The 10,151-nt window shown below is 41.2% G+C and overlaps 1 protein-coding gene across 1 annotated transcript in view; it reads left to right on the top strand.

The window, feature by feature from the left end:
• The first annotated feature begins 686 nt into the window (after window positions 1–686).
• stmA (Protein EFR3 homolog stmA) overlaps window positions 687–10,151 on the top strand; it is a 226,373-nt gene continuing 216,908 nt past the window's right edge. Inside the window, exon 1 of the mRNA XM_067772649.1 lies at window positions 687–871. The gene's annotated coding sequence lies outside the window, so the exon portion shown is untranslated. The remainder of the gene's footprint in view (window positions 872–10,151) is intronic.

The raw sequence follows: 10,151 nt of genomic DNA, 5'->3' as shown, positions 1-10,151 counted from the left end.
ATAGTAATAGGAGTAACGTTCCTGCCAAATTTCATCATGATATCTTCAACGACTGCCAATTTACAGCTTGCAAAACTTTTAAATTACACTCTTTTATAATTTTCTATTCTGCGTCATAAGGTCAACCCACCTACCGAGTTTGATCGCTTTATCCATCCTTGGTAATGAATTATCGCAGTTTTTCGGCTCTTCGAAATTTTCGATACCGAAAAAGTGGGCGTGGTTATAGTCCGATTTCGTTCATTTTAAATAGCGATCTGAGATGAGTGCCCACGAACGTACGTCCCAAATTTCATCAAGATACCGCAAAATTTACTCAAGTTATCGTGTTTACGGACGGACGGATATGGCTAAATGAATTTCTTTTTTCGCCCAGATCATTTTGATGTATATTCTATATCTATCTCGATTAGTTTATGCCGTTACAGGGTCATGCGAACAAAATTAATATACTTTGTGAGCTCTGCTCAGCTGAGTATAAAAACAAACATATTTGTCCAGCTAAACGCTGTGTTCGCTCCTTGCGATATCATTTGCGAGCATTTGGTCCGCTGGTAGTTGCAAGCACAAACGAACTCACATCTAACTTACCCTACTGCCATATGACATATGATTTGTAGAGCTTTTTATTGTAGAAACCATAAAATATCTTAGAGCTTTCATGTAAACTACTTTTGGGCGTTCAGTGATATTGAGTGGTGCGAAAAATCGGTAAAAATAAATGCATTAGCAAACAATGTGTTATTGCCCAAATTTGCTGAAAAAATATTTGTTAAAAGGTTGTTAAATTGACATGAATCATATTGTAACATGTCACTGTGTGAATAGATAATTAATAAACAAAAACAAACACAAAGACCACTGGAAATATGTAAGCGAAAAGTCCACTAGTACGTATTAAAGAGGTGGTCTTATAATTGGAAACGACTTGCAATACTCAATTTTTTATACTTGTGGCTTTAATTGTTGGTATTTAAATGGTTGTCGTAGCTTCTTGTTTTTGTTGTAATTGCTATTGCATCAGAACACTCATCCTTGGTCCCACGTTGCAGCCAAGGTGTTGCAGATACATAAGTAGTAGCGCGAGAATAGACAAAGATTTGCATAATAATGCCCGACTGTTACGCAAAGCGCCAATATCGCACTGCAGGTTTAATGACTACCTCCGAACTGGTGCTAATCGGATGCAATCTGGGTCAGTTGGCAGCCGCCGTTATAGGTCTGGGCAATATGTATTAAAATTAGTTAATGAAGGCAGCGACAATTTCAGAACGATTTATCAGTGTACGAGTTAAGAACGTGTTCAAATAGCCTGCAAGGAGTAGTAATTCCCATTTCGTCGGACATCATAAGTGCAATAGATTTGAATTAGTGTGTTTGCTATAGGGTAGCAGTAAATATTTTTTTTCTCTCGCAGCCCTACAAATAGCATATTTTTTGTTGCTCTTAATTTGTTGGCAGCCGCCGTGGTGTGATGGTAGCGTGCTCCCCCTACCCTACCGAAGATCCTGGGTCCACGCCACGGGCAAAGCAACATCAAAATTTTAGAAACATTTTTTTTTTTTTAATTAGAAGACAATTTTTTTAAGCGCCCCTCGGCAGTGTTTGACAAGCACTCCGAGTGTATTTCCGCCATGAAAAGCTTCTCAGTGAAAACTCATCTCAACTCAGTTCGTCCAATGGTTAAAATTCTACTACCACACTCCCGTGTAAGAACAAAAACACGTAAACATTTTTTTAAACATTTTGGGAAATTAAGGATTTTCGTAGAAATCCATATCTACCATTAAATATGTGGCGAATTTTAACAACACTAAAATAAATTCACAACAACAAAAACATTAAAGCAAGCTACATTAATCATCATTTACACACATATATAGAAGGCGACGAAAAGATTACTCACGCACACACATGTAGTCATCAGCAGAAGTAGTTACTCACCCATACACACGCATATGGCTATAAGAGAAACATAAATTACAAATAGGTATACATGTATGTATATAGGTATATAGCAAGGGATACAATTGTTCTGGAATATGTTTCGCGAAATGACTAGACATTAGGAGAAATGGATGAACGAGAAAACTGAGAGTATAAAAGCAGCGCAAGCTGAGGGATCAGTAATCAGGTTTGATTTAAACACGCTATTGGTTGTGAAGTACTACTCTCAAAGTAATATTTATAAGGACAGTTTGCAATACTAAATATTGGAATGATTTATTCGACAATTTAGCGATTCGAACGTTTGCAGAAGGTGTACAATAACCAGGTTTTCCCAAAATTCGTTACAGTATCAAATTATTTCAAAGACGTTCATACTTTTGGATAGCCTAAGCTCTAAAGTTTTAAGCTATTGCATAGATTTTATTGCGGGCTTGGCGACTAAATCAAAAAAAAAACCGTAACGGATATTTGTCAAAAAAGGTTCGAAAAGGTTCGAAAAAGGTTCGGTGTTAGTAACAGGCCAAATACATAAAATTGGATCTCTATCATAAAGTTAACGTTAAAGTTAAAGGTAAGTTAAAGTTAAAGTTAAAGTAAAAGTTAAAGTTAGATTTAAATATTTAAAAAATTTTCAATCTATTTTCTTATCGGTCACCAAGTTTAAAAAGTGTAACTTGAATTAATATCAAAGACAAAACTTGAATTAATATCAAAGAAAACAAAATGTTGCATAAATATTATAGTTGCATAAGTTGATAATATGCAATAGCTTTACCGCGGCAGTCCCCGAGTGCCACACGTCCTTTTTTTATGTATAAGAGGTTAACATTTTCGGTTCCTAGTTTTGGATTTATTAATTGAAATGTAAAATTACGCGAATGTATTTGCCATTTCATATTAAATAGTTGTTCATGTCACAACAAAAGCACGTAACTTGGACTCAATTTCTAAGAAATTACAACAAAAGAAAAACGACTATATTTCAGAGTCCATCACCGATTGGCCAACGAATCTTTTAGAGGGGCTTCTATGGATATTTGAGAATTGGTATTTGGTAATTTTTTGGTCAAAAGTGCAAAATGTGCAGCATTCTTTAAAAGTGGCTTGCTTTTGTTGTACACCCATCTCTAAGTTACTCCGTTTTATTTTGGTTTTTGACACGCTTTTGGCCTGCAAAAATCGCGAGTACTCTATGCATGCATGTATGGAATACTCGCTATGGACCAACCGAGTGCTCCAAAATTAACCACAATTCATACAAAAACTATGGTCCAATTAACATTGCGATGTCCTAGGACGGGACCATATACTCCAGCTCCGCATTACATCAGAGTAATCCATGGAGTACCCACAGTCCAATAAACATCGTGTAGTGATTACAATCGTTAAAAACGAGCAATGATCGGTTTACAATATGTTCGTGTAGAAACATGAGTTGGTCCATTGCTGCATTACAGTGGAGTACAATGGTAAGTACTCCAGTGGACCACATGATTCAACGATTCTTGCAGGGTATTAGCTTGGCCTGTATTGTAATGGTCACTTTTCATCAAAGCAAGTATGGTAGTTTTATCGCCTTCATTTCGCAACAAAAAAAAAAAAAGTTGCATGCGATAAAATTGAACATCCGGTCAGCCTATGGTGCTGAATTAAGAAGAGCCAGCGAGCGAAAGCTCAACTTTGCTGAACCTAAGGAAGAATAGAAGCAAATGTCAAAATTGGAAGCCAAAAAATCATGAAACCGGATGGTATAAAAGGGCTCACGCGGCTACAGTTAGCTCTCTTTTTGGAAAGTTTCTCTACCAAGTGAACAAGTGAGTTATTGATATATTCCGTCAGTTGTCGCGAAATCATAAAAGTAATAGTAGCAGCAAAAAAAAAAATATATAGTGGTCTTAAACCGAAGACGAATCGGCGACCTCCTATTTTCGCGATATATCCAAAAACCACGTGCTGGAATGATAGCTCTGGGCGGAGTAAAAACTCCTTCTTCCTGTCCACCAACTTCAACCACTCATCAGCATTTCCAATTGCACGTATTTAAATAGCTACGGCATTATCATTACAACAACCACACATGTTAACAGGATTCCTGGCTAGAGGCCGCTTCACCAAATCGTCAATTTTGCATATTGATACAGGTGTGAACCAATTTATTTAGGAGCTAGTCCATTATGGAAACGACGCATCTGATTCCATGTAACCGTACATCATCTAAGGTTTGGTAAGAGAAAAATAGTATATACAGATTCCTGCTTGGAGTAATGACTCCCCTACGGGCGCATTAGATCCTCAAGGATCACCCTTCATCCTAACGTGTATCGTCTCATAACGTGCATACCAGGCGCGCATAAGTAGTACAGCCAGCCGTAAGTGGGTTAACAAAAGGACAAAAGTCCGAAATACAAAAGTCCAAAATCTTGGATTACATAGTGTAGTAAAACTAGTTAGAACTGTTAAAAAAGTATATGAAGTAGTTTACAATCATTAAAAAAAAAAATATGTTCAAAGAAAAAAAAAAATATTTTTAATTAAAATATGTATAGCATGAAGCTAAAGTTATAAGTTAAAGTTACATCATTTTCAAGGAATAACTTTACACAAAGAAGCAAAAAAATTTATTATATACCTATAGTTGCAATACCATGTTAAGATGGGAAATTAGAGACGTGAGAGTAGGACGGTTGTGGTTTTGGTAGGGTTCTTTTTTGGCTCTTTTTTTTTGGAACAATGACTCCATAACCACAACCTATGTTGAAAGCCAAAAGAAGTGCAAATTCAATCTTAAAGTTTCGAGAAAGAAAATTCAGTTTTTTTTTGAACCGGCTAACGTTGCATAAAATTTTGCCAAAGTAATGGCGTCACAGTTATCAAAACCAGAATTTTAGCTACACGAAAGTTAAAACAACACCAACTAAATTACCGCTCCAGCATATTCGACGCTGAAAGGCCTTTCAACGGGAGATATCATGGACAACCATACCTACATACACACGATCATATGCATGTAAGTAAATTTTACCTTTTTGCCTATTTTCTTTGATTGATTTATTTTGCGGATTGACATAATTATGTACATAGATCTTTAGTAAATGGTATACCTAAAATGTTGAAGGTATAAGCATATACATTTGCACGTACGTATGTAAGTCAGTACAACGTATTCTGATACCTAGCTACATAATTCTGTCAACCTAATAACGTTCAAGCGGGTTACCTTGAGGGTACATGGGTTGTTTTGGTTAGGTAGGTTGAACTGACCGGTCCATGAGGACCTCACATAGACTGATTGAGTCCGTAGTGTTACCAGAAGTTTGTTTTAACGACCAAACTGAAAAACCCTATCAAAAACCAGGACCTATGTTATAAAATAACTCCGTCCTCTTGGCAAATACTAGAAGCTTCCTAGGACTTAAGCCACTTGCTGCTTCTAGATCTGACAGCTGTATCACTCCTAATAGCTGGAGTCTTAGCCTGGCAAGTGCAGGGCACGAGCACAGAACGTGCTCGATCGTTTCCTCCTCCAACCCGCACTTCCTACACCTGCTATCACTGACCAAGCCTAATTTAAAGGCATGCGACGCCAGAAGGCAGTGTCCAGTCAGAATACCCGTCATGAGTCTACAGTCCTCTCTTTTTAATGATAGAAGCAACTGTGTTAGTCTAAGGTTGTAAGACCTACACATAATCTTCGACACTTTACAGCCCCGCGCTTGAACCCACGCCTTTTCTGCTTGGTCGATCATGTGCACCTCTCGCATTCGCTTAATCTCGCCCAATCTAATTGGGACGTCTACGGAGCAAGCTTCAAGGGATGCGCCCTTTTTAGCTAATTCGTCCGCTTTTTCATTCCCATCTATTCCCATATGCCCTGGGACCCAATATAGATGTATGCTTCTCCCTGTCCCGATTCTCTCCAGGGACTGCTTACACTCTAACACGCATTTAGATGCTGTGCTATGCGAGATTATTGCCTTAATTGCTGCTTGACTGTCAATATAAAAGTTAACACGGTTGCAGCTTAAGCTATTCTCTTCCAGGGTTTCTACTGCTTTGGTTACGGCTAATATTTCCGCTTGGAAAACGCTACAGTAATCCGGCAGCCTGTAGGATCTGCTTAATTCCGGATCAGCGCAGTATACCGCAGACCCTACTCCTTCCACTATTTTGGAACCATCGGTGTACACATGTATCGCCTCGTCCGCCATTTGCGCACCCTTGCGCCAACCATCCACCTCTATTGTGGCCTTAAGATCTCCCTCAAAGTGCAGGTAGGGAATCATGTAGTCTGTTCGTCTTGTGACTGAGGACGCTATACTACTATGGCCATATGGTCGGCGCTCAAGCTGCCCCGAAGCATCGAGCCTGGTTGCGGTCGTTAACGCTTTGTTCTTTGCTACCAGGTCTACAGGTGGAATGTGCAGAATGGCATACAGTGCAGCCGTCGGGGTTGTTTTCAGGGCTCCCGTAATGCAAATCATCGATAGTCTGCATACCCCCCCTAATTTTTTGAGGTATGTTGTTTTTTGTGTGGCTTTCCACCAAACAAGAACTCCATAGTATAGAATAGGGCTTACAATCGCTGTAAAAACCCAATGAGAAAGAGAGGGCGATAGGCCCCACGTACACTCCAGCATTCTTTTACATGCATAGAGTGCCGTTGAGGCCTTCTTGACCCTCTCCTCCAAGTTGAGCTTCCATGACAGCTTACTGTCTAGGATGATTCCTAGATATTTTGTGCAAGGTTTCTCCTGTAAGGTGACCGCTCCTAACTTAGGCCTGGTCCAATTTGGGACCTTGTACCACTTTGTAAACAAGACCATATCCGTCTTCTCCGCATTGACTTTCAGCCCGACGTTAGATGCCCAGGTATGAATATCCCGAAGCGCCCGATCCATCAAAGAACTAATCGTTGGAAGGCATTTTCCACTTATGACAATTGCAACGTCATCTGCGTAAGCCGTAAGTTTTACGGGTCCCTCATCGAATTGCCTGAGCAGTTGGTTGATGACCAGTGTCCACAGCAGAGGTGATAGCACCCCTCCCTGCGGCGTGCCCCTGTCCACTGATTTCGTGGCCTCGTACAATCCCCATTGTGATGTAATCTTTCTGCAATTTAACATGCAGCCGATCCATCTGATTAAGGCAGGATGTACTTTAATGTAATTAAGACCATCCATAATCGCCCATTTTGCAACATTATTGAAAGCCCCGGCAATGTCCAAGAAGACTCCTAGAGCATACTCCTTATATTCCAGGGATTTCTCTATGCTTATTACCACCCTATGCAATGCGGTGTCTACCGACTTGCCTTTGGTGTACGCATGCTGTGTTGTGGAGAGCAGCTTTTCATACACGTTGGACTTTATGTACACATCTATCAGCCTCTCAAAGGTTTTGAGCAGAAATGATTTTAAGCTAATGGGTCTATAGTCTTTGGGATACACATGACCGATCTTCCCCGCCTTTGGTAGAAAAGCTACACGAGCAGGTCTCCAAGAGTGCGGTACATGATTCAGTCTTATGCACACATCGAATATTATTTTAAGCCATTCCACGACCGCCCTACTTGAGACTTGTAGCAAGGCCGGGAATATACCATCTGGGCCCGGCGATTTAAACTTAGAAAACGTCTTCACTGCCCACTCGATCTTGGTATCGGTCACCAAGCCCGGCACCACTAGCTCCGTGATCGAAGTGTGAGGGATGTCTGCTGGTTCTACTAAACCGTCTCCCGATGGGAAATGTGTATCGAGAAGCACCTCAAGGGATTCCTCACTATCACGTGACCATTCCCCGTTCTCTTTCTTTATTAGTCCCTGGACTATGTTTCCCTTTGCTAGGACTTTTTTCAACCGTGCTGTTTCACTGGAGCACTCTATGTCCGTACAGAAACTTTTCCATGAGTTTCTCTTCGCCCTGGTAATTTCACGCTTGTAGATCCTCAGTAGATCCCTGTACTCGTCCCGACACGCTTCGCTTTCCGCGGTCTTTGCGAGTTTAAACATTTCTTTTACCTGTCGTCTTAGAAGACTCAGCTCATTGCTCCACCATGGCGGCTTTGCTTTTCCTCTGAATCTTCTTAGAGGGCAAGCTTTGTTATACGCAGTCATAAGCGTCCTTGTTAGGAATTCATTCGACTCCTCCAGTTCCTCTACATTAGCAACCTCTTTGGGTTGTCCCAGTTTCGTTTCTACATGTTTCTGGAATTTAGTCCAATTCGTTGCCCTAGGGTTTCTAAAGGTTCCTCCCTTCTCTACCCTCTTTAGTGGGATGCTGAAGCTTATATACGCATGGTCGGAGAAGGATGGTCTATCGAGAACCATCCAATCATACCTTGATATATCACGCTCGGAGCTCAATGTAATATCCAGAACATTGTTGGATGTTGGACCAATGTATGTAGGAACATTTCCCCTGTTGGCTATCTGCAAATTGGTTCGCAGGATGTAACAAAATAGAGATTCCCTCTCTCGTTCGTATCTGCTCCTCCCCACGCATTGTGGTGCGCATTTGCATCTGCGCCTATGACCAACCGCCCTTTGCGCCCTTCCTCCTGTACTAGCCTTTTGCACTCCATCGGTGGAACCTCCGCAGCATGGGCCATGTAGCAGGACGCCAGGATAAATGCCTGCTTATTCTTTTGCTCAACGGCCACCGCTACGAGATCCTCGGTGGTGTAATTAGGCAGCATATATGAATGCAGCTGTTTCCTTACCATTACTACAGCTCGCACCCGTCCTTCCGTTTGTGCGTAGTAAACGCCAAACCCGCGCGCGCTAAGTCCAGAAACCTTTCCTCCCGATGAGAGCCACGGCTCCTGGATCAGCGCCACGTCAAACGAACCCTCCTTAAGGGTTAGGAGGAGTTCGCTCGACGCCACTTTACTGTGTTGGAGGTTTATCTGTAGGACTCGCAGCACCATTGGGCTGTTTGTCCCCCTCCAGCACCTTCGTCTTGACGTCGTCGTCCTCCTCTTGCCCTTTTGGTTTAGAGTATTCGAGGCCCCCTTCAGCCCCTCGTGAATGTTGTGCCGTGTGTTCCTCTGTGCGAGTCACAGCACCATTTAGCGGTTGGTCCTCTTCTAGCACGTTCGTGGTGACGTCGGGGACCTCCACCTGTCTTTTTTCCCTTAGGCTTCTGAGGTCCTTTTCGACTTCGCCCAATTCCAGCGTGTTAGGATTTTTATCCTCGGGACTTCTTTTCCTGAGTCGCATGTAAATTTTGCCAGTGCCAAAGGACATTTTGCCAAGCTGCGTGTACAAAATATCCTCCGCCTGTTGTTTTGGTTAAGTAAAGCAACAAGGGAAATCAGCCCAGTTCCTTTGATTAACGCTACAAGATCGACCCCTAACACAACTGCCGTTAGCTTCCGTTTCTGATTTCCAAGTAAAAGGGTTCAAATAAGTGTTAACTTCAACTAATATGTTGTTAATAAGTGTTAACAATGTTAACAAATACACAAATACACAACCCCCAAAAATGGTACCTTTCATGTAAATAATATTGTTAATCTATATCTAAGCCAAGTTTGACTCTTTACGAGCAAGATAAATTAACATCAGGATTTAGCCAAATCGAATAAGAATTGAACGATTTGTTTAGAATAGCTTATCACCCTAATTTAAGGTTTTTCCTTTAATGAATAAAATTATAACGCACTTATAATGTGTTAAGTTTTTGGGGTTTCCTGAAGGCATATGGTGATATAAAGAGGTAAGGAAGTTTATTTTAGAGGGAATCTTCACCATCAAGTTGTATTGAGGATCATGGTTTGGAATGGGTTAAAAAGGCGATTGTCGAACATCATCTTGGACATCGCATACCAATCCGCACGATTAACGTGCAATGGGTTCGTTTTTTTTTTCGATTCTTTCATGCGGCCCTACTTCTTTGTAGTTTAAATCATTTAATTCTGTTAGGAATCCTAATAAATTTAAAGTTTATGTGAATGCAGTGGAGGCAAGGCAAAACCCACCCCACGCCGCAAGAGCTAAGGCAACAGAGGATTCCGCCCGCCGCGACCCTTCTACTGCCATTAGGTAAATATCGGTTCCTACTATTACCACCCAGGAACCACTGGGTGACTACCTACCATTGTAAGCGGTCATACCCAGTCACCTAATAATCACCACCGTTAAGGATACCTCACGTTAAGTTGACGGTTACATAAATTTTTGGCGCCCAACGTGTGAGGCCAG

Source organism: Eurosta solidaginis, chromosome 3 (assembly GCF_040869045.1).
Source record: "Eurosta solidaginis isolate ZX-2024a chromosome 3, ASM4086904v1, whole genome shotgun sequence".
In the NCBI taxonomy this organism is placed as follows: domain Eukaryota; kingdom Metazoa; phylum Arthropoda; class Insecta; order Diptera; family Tephritidae; genus Eurosta; species Eurosta solidaginis.
This window is presented reverse-complemented; position numbering and strand designations above follow the sequence as displayed.